Source organism: Callithrix jacchus, chromosome 17 (assembly GCF_049354715.1).
Source record: "Callithrix jacchus isolate 240 chromosome 17, calJac240_pri, whole genome shotgun sequence".
Classification (NCBI taxonomy): Eukaryota; Metazoa; Chordata; class Mammalia; order Primates; family Cebidae; genus Callithrix; species Callithrix jacchus.
This window is the reverse complement of record NC_133518.1, coordinates 6,957,711-6,969,816: the sequence shown is the minus strand read 5'-3', so window position 1 is coordinate 6,969,816 and position 12,106 is coordinate 6,957,711. Positions and strand designations below refer to the sequence as shown.

The 12,106-nt window shown below is 49.4% G+C and overlaps 1 long non-coding RNA gene across 3 annotated transcripts in view; it reads left to right on the top strand.

Annotated features, from left to right (window-relative positions):
- LOC128931286 (uncharacterized) overlaps positions 1 to 12,106 on the top strand; it is a 39,098-nt gene that overhangs the window by 11,703 nt on the left and 15,289 nt on the right. For all 3 annotated transcript variants that reach the window (XR_013528851.1, XR_013528850.1, XR_013528852.1), the window contains exon 3: positions 890 to 1,053. This is a non-coding gene — a long non-coding RNA (uncharacterized LOC128931286). The remainder of the gene's footprint in view (positions 1 to 889; positions 1,054 to 12,106) is intronic.

Here is a 12,106-nt window from a genome sequence, read left to right as displayed (position 1 = left end):
TGTTCTAAGCGGGGGGGCACAGTGTAACCCACACTGGCCTGGGAGTGCACAAACACGACCCCTGGGTGAGCCCAGAGCTGGGGCTGTAGCTAGAACTTCAGGGCAAGAGAGGCCCCTGGCCTCTCACTTCCTGATCCCGGTCCTGAGGTTTCAGGAGTGGGACCAGAGTGGGCTCACTCAGTGTTGTGTAATGACAGGACAGAGAAGGCAGCAGCCTTTGACACTTCACATGAAAATGTCACATGAGAAGGACCACTGATCAATCCAGTCTTGGCCAGAAAGTCATTGCCATTGGCGAAAGAGCCCGTGTCTGAGTACTTGTAGCTGTGTATGTATGAACTATATACATGTATATATGTAATGCTTGTTGGCTTACAGTGTCTAAATATTTATCATCTAATGCGTCAGAAGAAATGTTTGCCTTTCCCAGTTCTAACTGATAATGGCCATGTGTGACCCTATAAAAATGTAACCATTTTTGATAACAATAAACAATAATATTAGCTGCCATTTACAGAGGCGCAGAAACATTAAGTAACTTGCCTAAGGTCACACAGCTAGTAAGTGGCAGAGCAGGATCTTACAGTGACAGTTTGGAGGGAAGAGGAGAATAAGTGATGGAGTTGATTCCAGCCATGCAGATGCAGGTGGCACCCTGGACTTCAGCTTCTCCAGGGCTGGGCTTAACTCCAGAACTGCCAGGCAGCTGTGTCACCCCATCTCTCATGAGCTTGCTCTGGGATGGCTGCCAAAGCTACTTTTTAATTACAATCCACTTGAGAACACTGGTCAGAAGCTTCTGTCTCCCTGGCATTTTCCTTCCTGTGGGGCCTCCCAACCTCAGGAGTTCCTCTGTAACATGGCTAACTCCCCTCTTGTTTCCTCCTAGACTTTACCTTTTGGGTTCAGAGGGGAGACTGCTGTTGCTAAGCCCTGCTGAGCATCATTTCTGGTGTGGCAGAGTTGACAAGCCACCTGCTTCTTGACTACTCCTGACTCATCTCTGCAGAGCAGACACACCTCACTTCTTGGACATCACTGAAGAATGTTCTGGTAAGTAAATTTTTCAGGATTCAAAGCTTACTGCTCAGAACACTCAGCTTTAGAAACCTGGAACTATTTTGCCCGTTAAAATCTGGGCTCACTGCAACCTCTGCCTCCCGGGTTCAAGCAGTTTTCTTGTGCTAGCCTCCTGAGTAGCTGGGATTACAGGTGCCTGCCACCACGCCCAGCTACATTTTATATTTTCAGTAAAGATAGAGTTTCACAGCATTGATCAGGCTGGTCATGAATTTGTGACCTCAAGTGATCCGTCTGCATCAGCATCCCAAAGTGCTGGGTCTGTGCTGTGGTCAGGTCCATGACAGGGCCCAGCCAACTCTTGAGTGATGGCCAGGGTAGGGTCAAACCTAGGGTAGGACCAAGGCAGAGGCAGGACCAGGATGGTACCAAGACCAAGGAAAGGACAGGGAATGGCCAGAGTAGGGACAGGACAGGGGCAAGGATAGGGCTGGTTCATGGCATGGCCAGGGTCTGGGGACAGGGTCAGGACCATAGCATCACCAGCAACTGGGCTGCAGCTAGGGCAGTAACAGTGCCAGAGTCAGTCCCAGAGCAGTGCAAGGCCAGGGTAATGCCAGACATTTCAGGGTCAGACAGGATCAGGACCAGGGAAGAACCAGGGTAAGACCTCAAGCAGGGCAGGACCAGGACCAGGATGTAGGTTATTGCCAGGGTGGGGCCGTAACAGAGGGGCAAGTCTAAGGAAGGTCCTGAGTAGGTTAAGGATCAGGACCAGGGTGGGGGAAGGGCCAGGACTGTGACAAGGTAGGGTCATGGCAGGGCATGGCCAGAGCTGGTTCATAGAGAAGGCAGGGACAGTGCTAAGGTAGGGCCAGGGCTGAGGAAAGGACAGTGAAAATCAAGTGTGGGACCAGGGCCATGCACAGGCAAGGCAGGGTAGGTCAGGGCATTGGTACGACTGGGATGTTGCAGTGTCATTTCAGTGCCAAGACAGGGCAGAACAGGGAAGGACGATGGTAGGGCCAAAGTAGGGACAAGCCAAGGCTGGTCCAGGTCAATTCAGGGCCAGGATACCTCCAAGTCCAGTACAGGACCATGGCAGATTCAGGGTTATTGCAAGCCAAAGTGTAGGACCAGGTCTGGGCTAGGGCCAGGTCCCGTGTGGGGCCTAGTCAAAGCTAGGTTAAGGGTCAAGGTAGGGCCAGGTCAGGGTCTAAGCCAGAGTAGGTCAAGGGCAGAGCTAGGGCAGGGTGAAGACACAGCCAGGGCACAGCAGGGAAGGGTGGGTCAAGACAAGGGCTATACCAGTACAGAGCAGGACCAGGTCCTTGGCATGGACCAGGAAGGGTCAGGGTCAGGCCTGGATAAGAGCAGGGTTATGGTCAGGGATATGGCAGGGACAGGGAAGGACCATGGTAGGGCAGATCCAGAGCCAGTCCATACAGAGTAGAGAAAAAGTCAAGGTCGGGTGAGGACAGGTCCAGCAGGGATGAGGTCCAGGGCACAACCATGGTAGGATAGGCCAGGGCAATGACACTACTGGACCATGGCATGGCCAGGTCAGTCTTGGGAGAGAGCAGAACAGGCAAGGATGTGGTGGAGACAGAGCAGAGAAGGACCAAGTCAAGGATGGGACAAATCAGGCCCATGGCATGTCCAAGTACAGGTCACAGCTAGAACAGGACAAGGATCATGAGCACTGGCAAGCCTGGGGTCATGTCAGGACCAAGGTCAGGACAAAAGGCAGGGTCACAGTGAAGGCATGGCCGGCCCAGGTCAAGGTAAGGGGTAGGGCCTGCTAGGGCCAGTGTAGTACAGGGACAAGGAAAGGGCAGGGCAGATAGGGGTCAGAGTAGAGGCAGGGACAGGGAAGGCCAAGGGTAAGGAAAAGGCCAAAGAAGTGCCAGAGAAAAAGCAAGCCAGGGAGGGTTGAAGGCAAGAATGGCCAGTTCAGAACCTGAGTCAGAGGAGGCCAAAGGCAGGGCCAGGACTGAGGAAGACCAGAGTAGGGAGGGACACATCAAGCCAGGGTAGGGCTAGGGCAAGGTTAGGGACAAGTTAGGACTAAAATAGCACAGGACTAAGGCAGGGCTAGTGCCAGGACAGAACCACAGAATGACAGGGCCAGGTCAGGGTCAATTCAATGGCATGGGCAGCGTCAGCACATTGCTATGGGCAGGGCAGGTAAATGCAGAGCCAAGGAGGGGCCAGGGTTAAAGCAGACATAGGGTGGGTCTAGTGTCAAGGCACAGTAATTGCAGGGCGTGTATGTTGCCAGGGCCAGTTTAGGGACAGGTCAAGGTTGGGTGAGGGACAGGGCCAGATCAGGGCAGGACCAGTTAGGGTACAGGGCAAGAGCCGATCCAGAGCAGAACCAGGACCAGGAGAAACCAAAGGTAGGGCCAAGGTAGGGTAGGGCTAGGGCAGAGTAGGACTAAGGTAGCACAGCCTGGCCAAATGCAGGGTAGGACCATAGTAGGGGAAGGATGAGGATCAGGGCAAGGGCAAACACTGTGCCAGGGTATGGTGTGGCCAGTACAGGGCCAGGATAGAGAATGACAGGAGGATGGCTGGAGGAATGGGTAAGATCAGGAACATGGCCACGTGAGGGCCATGACAGAACCAGAGCTGGGTTAGCACCCTCGTATTGGCAGTGCAGGGCAAGGAAAATGGCACTGCCCAGTCAGGACTGTGCTAGGGCAGGAGCAGAGCTTGGATAGGACCAGAACTGTGGCAGGGCAAGACCCAGGGTAGGAAGAGGGTTGGGTCATGGCCAGGAAAAATTCAGGGGCAGGGTAAGAGCCAGGGACATGAAAGGACAAAGATGAGGGCCAGGGCTGAGTAGAAACAGGGCAGAACCAGAAATAGCCAGGAACATGGCACGGCCAGGGCTTAGGCCAGGGCAGGTTCAGGACCAATACAAGGCAGGGCAGGGATAGGGTAGTACAGAGCAAAGGCAGGATAGGGCCAGTGTAGAGCAAGAATGCAGCAAGAGGATGTCAGAGTGTGGTCACAGAAGGCCATGCTGAGAACATGGACCCGGCAGGGCCCACAACAAGACAGGGCCAGAAAGGAGCCAGGACAAGGGCAAGGTCACTGAAGGGCCAAGGAAAAGGCAGGGCCACGGAGGAGCTAAGGTAAGGACAGGGCTATGTGAGAACCAGAGTCAGGGCCAGGGCAAGACAAAGGGAAGGGAGGGCCACAGCAGACCAGAGTAGGGCCAGGGCAAGGTCAAAGCTAACACAGGACTAGGAGAGCACAGGTTTAAGACAGGGCCAGTGAAGGGCAAAGCCATGCCATCACCAGGGCATGGTCAGGTCCATGGCTTGAACAAGGCAGGATCAGTGCCATACCATAACCAGGGAAGGTCCAGGGACAAGACGGGACCAAGATAGACCAGGACCAAGTCAGCCATAAGGTAGATTCAGTGACAGGGCATGGCTGCATCAAGGACAGGGCCAGTCCAAGTCCAGGTTCAGGAAAGGTCTAGAGCATGGATAGAGCCAGTGCAGAACCAGGAAATGACAAAGGCAGGTCCAGGGCAAAGTATGGTTAAGGGTAGGACCAGAGCAAAGCAGGACCAAGGTAGCACACGGCCTGGCCAAATGCAGGGGAGGACCATGGCAGGGGAGGACTAGGAGTAGGGCCAGGGAAAACACTGGGCTCTGGGCATGGCAGGGCCAGGGCAGAGGAGGGCAGTGCAGGGCCAGACTATACCATGGACAGAGTAGGCCTGGGGTTGTCATCCCAGAGCAGGGTGAGGGCAAGTCTGATAAGAAGGCAGGGCCAGAGCCAAGACAGAGCCAGGGAAGCGCAGGACAATTTCAGGGGAAGGGGAAGGTCAGAGCTTGCAGGGGCAGGGTCATGTAGATCAGGGACAGGATAAGGATAGGACCAGGGTCAGGGTCAGGGCCAGGGCCAGGGCCAGGAATATCATAGGTCCAGGGCCAGCTCAGGGCAAGGCAGGGAAGTACCAGAACCAGACCATGGGGCAGGGAAAGTCCCAAGGAAGGACCAGGTAGTACCAGGGCTGAATGACAGCTCCGAGTGCAAGGGCTGAGGAAGGATATGGGAAGGTCCATAGCTGAGCCAGGGTCAGATCGAAGACATGAACAGGGAGGGGTCAGGATCAGGACAGGTCCAGGGCACAACCAGGGAAGGGATAGGCAGGGCAATGGGAGGACCAGACCATGGCAAGGCCAAGTCACCACCGGGACAGGGCAGGACAAGACTGGGGTCACACAGGATAAAGGTAGGGCAAGTCCATTGCAGGGCTGGGGTTTGGACCAGAACCAGAGAAGTGCTGAGGCAGGGCCAGTGCTGGGACCAGGACTAGGAAAAAGGGCAATTTCAGGAACAAGGCAAAGAAAGATCCTCAGGGCCAGAGTCAGGGACATGGCAGGACCAGCAACAGGGCTAGGTACAGACAGTGATAGCACCAGAGTCAGGGCGAGGGCCAGAAGAGCGTGTACTGGGTTAGGGCTCAGGCAAATCAGGGCCAGGGCCAGGCCAGTGTCATGATAAGGCCTTTAGCAGGTCAGGACCAGGACAGGGTTAGTGCCATGGCCAGGTCTAGGACAAGACTGGGGCAGGACCATGATAGGGTCGGCACCATGGCAGGACCAGGGATAGGAGCAAGAGCCAGTGGTCAAGGTCAGGGCTATGGCCAGGTCAGAGTGGCAAGACCAGAAGCAGGGTGAGTGAGGTCAGGACCAGGGTAGAACTAGGATTGTGCAAGGTCAGATGCAGGCCAGAAGCAATGTAAGGTCAGGCTCTAAGACACTGTGGCCATGTCTAGGCTGGGGCCAGGGCCACAGCAGATTCAGAGCCAAGGAGAAAGCAGAAACATGGAGGGTCCAGAGGAGGGCAAGATCAAGGCAGAACCAGAACCAGCAAGAAGCAAAAGCAGGGAGAGGGCAGTGCAAGGCCTGGTTAGGGCCAGTTCCAAAATAGGGCAGGGCTAGGATAGTACAAGGCATAGCAAAAAGCAGGGCAGGGGTCATAGCTGGGGTACAACTAGGAACAGGGCCAGGGTATTCTGGGGCCATTACAGGGCCATAACAGAGGATGACAGTGCAAGGCCAGGGTAAGGAAAATGTAGGGCCGGGGCCAAGGCAGAGAGTGTCAGTACAGGGTCATTTCAGGGTGAGAACAAGACCAGGGAATGAATGGGCAGGGAAGGTCCAGGAGAGACCTGTGGTCCAGGGTCAGGGCCTGGAAAAGGAAAGGGCTAGGGCCAGGGATATGACAAGACCACCAAATCAGGGCAGGGCAAAAGTTAAGACAGGGTCAGGACAGGTCCAGAAAAGGGCCAAGGCCAGAGCACAAACTGTTCAGAGTAAGATAGGGTAATGGCATGACTGGTTCATGGCAGAAACAAGTACAGTGTAGCAGAGGGCCAAGGAAAGGACACTGCAGGATAGGGCCAGGGAAACGTCAGGACCATGACAGTACCAGGGTAAGAAGCAGGACAAGACCAGAGTCAGGACAGTTCCAGGGCCAAGAGAGGGTCAGGAACATGGCAGAACAAGTGACAGGATGAGGGTCCTGGGCAAGTCAGGGCCAGGGTACTGGGTAATGCAGTGCCCAGTCATGGGTCAGCCAGGGCAGAACCAGGACTGGGGTCAGGCTGGAGCCTGGACAGAACCTGAGCTGGGCCATGGCCAGGGAGAAATGAGAGGCAGGGTCACAGCCAGTGTTATGACAGTACCAAGACCAGGACCAGGACAAAGTCAGAAACAGGGAAAACGAGGGACAGGACAGGGAAAATGCAGGACCAGAACTTGGCACAGGTCGTGGTCAGGACCAGCACAAAACCAGGACAGGGAAGGGCAGATATAGGTAGCACAAAGCCAAGACAGGGTAGGGCCAGTGCCAGAGCAGGACTAGAAAAGGGCCAGGCTATGACAGGACAGGCACATGCAAGCCCAGAGTCGTGATATGGACAGAGCAGGGCCCCCAAAAAGACGGTGCCAGAAAGGGGCCAGGACAAGTGCAAGGCCAGAGAAGGGTCAGGGGCCAAGGCAAGAGGAGGGCTAGGTCAGATACAGAGCCTGCACAGGCTGAAGGCAGGGCTAGAGCTAGGCAAGACTAGCATAAGGTCACAGCAAGGTCAGTGCCAAGGCAGGACTGGGATACATAGGGCTAAGGCAGACCAGGGAAGGGTAGAGCCAGGGCAGAACCACAGCAGGGAAGGTTCAAATCCATGGAATGGACAGTGTGTGGCCAGCACCACGTCATAGCCAGGGCAGGTCCAAGGACAATCCTGGGCCAAGAAGCACCAGGGCCAAGCAATCATAGGATGGGTCCAGTGCCAAGGCACAGCCAGTGGGGGCCAGGGTATTGCCAGGGCCACCATTGGCCAGGCCAAGCCTGGGTTGGTGATAGAGCCAGACAGAGGGCAGTGCCAGCAAGTTTCCAAGGTAAGGGCAGGCCCAGAACAGGACCAGGACTAGGCAAAGGTAGAGCCAGGACAGGACACAGCCAGTGTAGGGCCAGGCCAGAGCAGGACTAAGCAGGACTAAGGTAGTACAGGGCATGGCTAAAAGCAGGGGAAGGCCATAGCAGTGGCAGGAATAGGAACAGGGTTAGGCCAAGCAGAGGGCACAGTGTGTGGCCGGAACAGGGCAGAGGAGGTCAGGACAAGGACTAGGTCATGGACAGATTAGTCCTGGGGTCAGCCCTGGGCAAGACCAGGAAAAGTTCAAGAAGGCAGGGCCAGGGCCAAGGCAGAACCAGAGTAGAAAATGACCAGTGTAAGACCAATGCAGGGTAAAGGTGAGGCCAGAGCACCGAAGGGGTCAGGGCCATGGTGGGTCAGGGCCTGTACAAGGTTAGGGCCAAGCCCCAGAATATTGCAGGACCATGACCAGGACAGAACCAGAGCCAGGTTCTGGCTCTTGAAAGAGTTGTAGGGTTTATGGGATTGGCTTGAAACCAGTTTCTGGAGATTTGAATCCCTTTTTCATTTAAGATTTTACATAGGCTGATTCTTTGCATGTGTAATAAAAATGGAGACAGCTATAAAGTCATTCTAAGTTATTTAATTGTTCAATGGGAAAAACTTTCATTTTGAGAAAGAGGCTTCTCAGACTATGAAGGCTGTCAGTACCTCTGCAGTTGATGAGATGAATGAGCCTGCAGATGAAATAATATCTCATGCAGTGATGCATCGGGGTAGTTGGAGTATCATCCAGGTATTCCAGATAGGCTGAGAAAATGTGGTGGGAAGAAAGTTAAGTTTACACCTACAAATATAATGGTGAAGTGATTTTTAGCATAGGTTTGGTTAAGTGTGTAGCCTGAAAATAGAGGGAGCCAGTGGATTAAGCCTGCTATCATGGCAAACACTGTCCCTATTGATAGGACATAGTGGAAATGGGCTAATATATAATGCGTGTCATGTAAAATAATGTCTAATGATGAATTGGCTGATACAATTCCTGTTAAGCCACGTATTGTGGAGAGAAAGATAAAGTCTAGAGCTCAGAGTGTTGCAGGAGACCATTTAATGTTGCCACCGTGTGATGTGGCCAATCAGCTAAAGACTTTTACTCCGGTAGGGATAATGATACTTATAGTGGTGGAGGAAAAGTATGCTCGTGTATCTGTATCTATTCCTACTGTGAATATGTGGTGATCCCATATGATAAAGCCTAGGAAACCAACTGATATTATGGCTCATATTCTACCTATACCCAGATGGTTCTTTTTTGCTGGTATAGTATGTTACAATAAAAGAAATCATTCCAAAATCTGGTAGGATAAGGATTTAGACTTTGGGGTGCCCAAAGAATCAAAATAAATGTTGGTATAGAATAGGGTCACCTCCACTAGCAGGATCAAAAAAGGTATTATTAAGGTTACAGTTAGTAATATAGTAATATCAGTGGTTGGAACAGGGAGAGAAAGAAGTAGAGTAACTGCTGTAATAAGGATGGATCAGACAAAAAGGGGTGTTTGGTATTGGGTTATGGCTGGAGGTTTTATATTAATAATTATGGTAATAAAATTTATGATTCCTAGGACAGAACAAATACCTGCTAGGTGGAGTGAGAAGATAGTTAAATCTACAGAGGCTCCTGTGTGTGCCAGGCTTCCTGCTGGGGGAGGATAGATTGTTCAGTCGGTTCCAGCACCGGCTTCTAGTACTGAGGACACAAGTAGGAGTAGAAGGGATGTGGGGAGAAGTCAGAAGCTTCTGTTACTTATTTGAAGGAATGCTATATCAGGGCACCGATTACTAGAGGGAAAAGTCAGTTGCCGAAGCCTCCGATCATGATTGGTATTACTATGAAGAAAATTATAATAAGTGTGTGAGTGGTGACAGTAACATTATAGATATGGTGGTCTCCTAGTAGGATTGCTGGCTGGCCTAATTCTGATGGAATTAGGAGGCTTAGGGCTGTGCCTGCTATTGCTGCTCGTGCACTCAGTAATAGATGTAATGTTCTGATATCTTTATGATTAGTTGAAAATAATCAGTAGTTGATGAACATAGGTAGAAAAAGGTAAAATGGCTGAGGAAGCATTCGACTGTAAATCTAAAGACAGGGGAATAGGCCTCTTTTTACCAGTCCGGAGGAGATACTATCATATTGAATTGCAAATTCAAAGCGGCAGCTTCAATCCTGCTGGGACTTCTCCTGCCTTTTTTTTTTCTTATGGCAGGAGAAGCAGATTGAAGCCGGTTGATCAGTTATTTAGCTGTTAACTAAATTTTTGTGCGTTAAAGTCCCATCCATCTAGGAAGGGCTTGGTTTAATGAAAGTAGTTGATTTGCATTCAAGTGATGCAGAGTAAAGTTTTGCAGTCCATAAAATTGATACAGAAATTAAGTATAATTTACTTCCTGAGGGCTTTGAAGGCTCTTAGTTGTGATTAATATTGACAGGGTTATATGTAGAAGGAGAGTGAAAAAAAAAATGATCAGTGGAGGAAGGAACAGTATGGGTTTTATGTTTTCAAATTGTCATTCTATTTTTATGTTGTTGGATGTAGGAAATATTGTTATTGAAATAGAGTAAATTAGGCCTATGTGAAAGTATAGATTTTGTAGAGTTATTATCGCTATAGTAATTGGAATAATTGGGTTATTGTTTTTGTTAACTCTTGTTAGATTTCTTATTTAGGAGAGACTCCTATTAATGGTGGTATGCCTCTTAGGGTTAATAGAATTAGTGCAATAATAGGTATTAATCACATTAGTTTATTTCGGGTGTGGGATAGTGATAGCGTTTTAGTATTCAAGTTTAAGTTAAGTATTATGGATATAGAAGCTGTTAGAATATAGTAGATAAGTAAGTTTAGGGTGGTGATGTTTGGGTCATAGGTTAATACTGCTATTACTCATCCTATATGGGTAATCGAAGCATAGGCTTGGATTTTACATAGTTGTGTTTAAGTCCTCCTCAGCTGCCAGTTATAATGGTTAAAATTGAAATTAATGGGAGGTTATTTGTGTTGATTGATGGAAAGATTTGAAGTTACATGAGATGGGAGGTAGTTTTTGCCATGTGAGGAGAAGTATGGCAGGTATTGGGGGGTCTCTCGGCTTACCTCTGGGAGTCAAAAGTGAAAGGGGGGGCTATTCCTTGTTTTATTGCCAGAGCTATTATTATGGGTGAAAGGTGGTTAATGTGAGGGGTAATTGTTCATTGTCCGGAGGGCATGTTGTTAGAAAGAATAGCTATTTTAAGAATTATGATGTGCTTGCTTGTGTTAGGAAGTTTTGGTGGCTGCTTCTGTGGAGCGGTGGCTTATGTTTTCTATTAGGATCGGCATGATGGCTGATAAATTTATTTCTGAACCTGCGCAGATGAGGAATCAGTGTGAGCATAATACTGTAATGAAAGTTCCTGTAAAGATAGTAAGGGAGATGGTGAGTTGGGCTAGTGGGTTAATTAGTACAGGAAGGATTAAACCAACATTTTGGGGATATGGGCCCAATAAGCTTGTTTAGCTGACCTTACTTTAGTGCATAATACATAGCACGGAAAGTTTTGAATTCTCAGGTGTGGGTTCAATTTCTATAGCCTTAAAAAAAAGAGGATTTAAAACTCTATAATTTACTCTATCAAAGTAACTCTTTTTTTCCGGACACATTTCTTGTGTTTGGGGTGGGATGCTGGACATTAGAATAGGTATTGAGATAGATATCATATGCATAGTGCTAGTGTAAGTGATAAAAAAAATTTTCATAATAAATGTATTAGCTGGTCATAGGAGAACTGAGGATTCATTTAAATTCATAAAAATAGGGTGGTTAAGAGAAGGGTTTGGTGATTAAATTTATTGTGTAAAGTTCTGGTGAAATTATGGTGTGGGGTGCTCCTAGAAAAATAGTGTAGTTAAGGCATTTATTATAATAATATTTATGTATTCCGCTATAAAGGAGAGTGAATGAACCTGCAGCATATTCAGTGTTGAAACCTGAGACGAGTTCTGATTCTCCTTCTGTTAGGACCAAAGGAGCTCGGTTGGTTTCTGCTAATGTGGAGATAAATCATATTATGGCTAGGAGTCAGGGTGGTAGAAGTCAGAAATGTTCTTGTGTTGTAATGAGTGTATATAAAATGTAGGACTGATAATGGAATGATGGCTAGGGTGACTTCATGTGAAATTGTCTGGGTTACAGTCTGTAATGCACCAATTGGTGCACAGTTTGAATTGGGTGCTCATCCGGATCATAGAATGGAATAAATGGCCAGGCTTGATGTGGCTAATATAAATAGAAGGCCTAAGTTGAAATTGATTGGGGGATCTGGTCTGGGGAGAAGAGCTCATAGGAGGGCAATGGAAAGGGCTAAGGTAGGAGCGGTTATGTAAAGGGTTATAGTAGATGTGGAGGGTCATAAAGATTCTTTTATGAAAAGTTTTATTGGCGAATGGTTGAAGTATTGTGTAGGGACCTATGATGTTGGGCCCTTTACATAGTTGTATACAGCCTAGAATTTTTTGTTTGATGAGTGTTAGAAATGCCGATTAGGGCAGGAATACTTAGGAGGAGGAGGTTCATCATGAACTTGGTGTTAAGAAGAGGAACTGAACCTCTGAGTGTAAAGCTTTGAGTCTTATGTGGGTA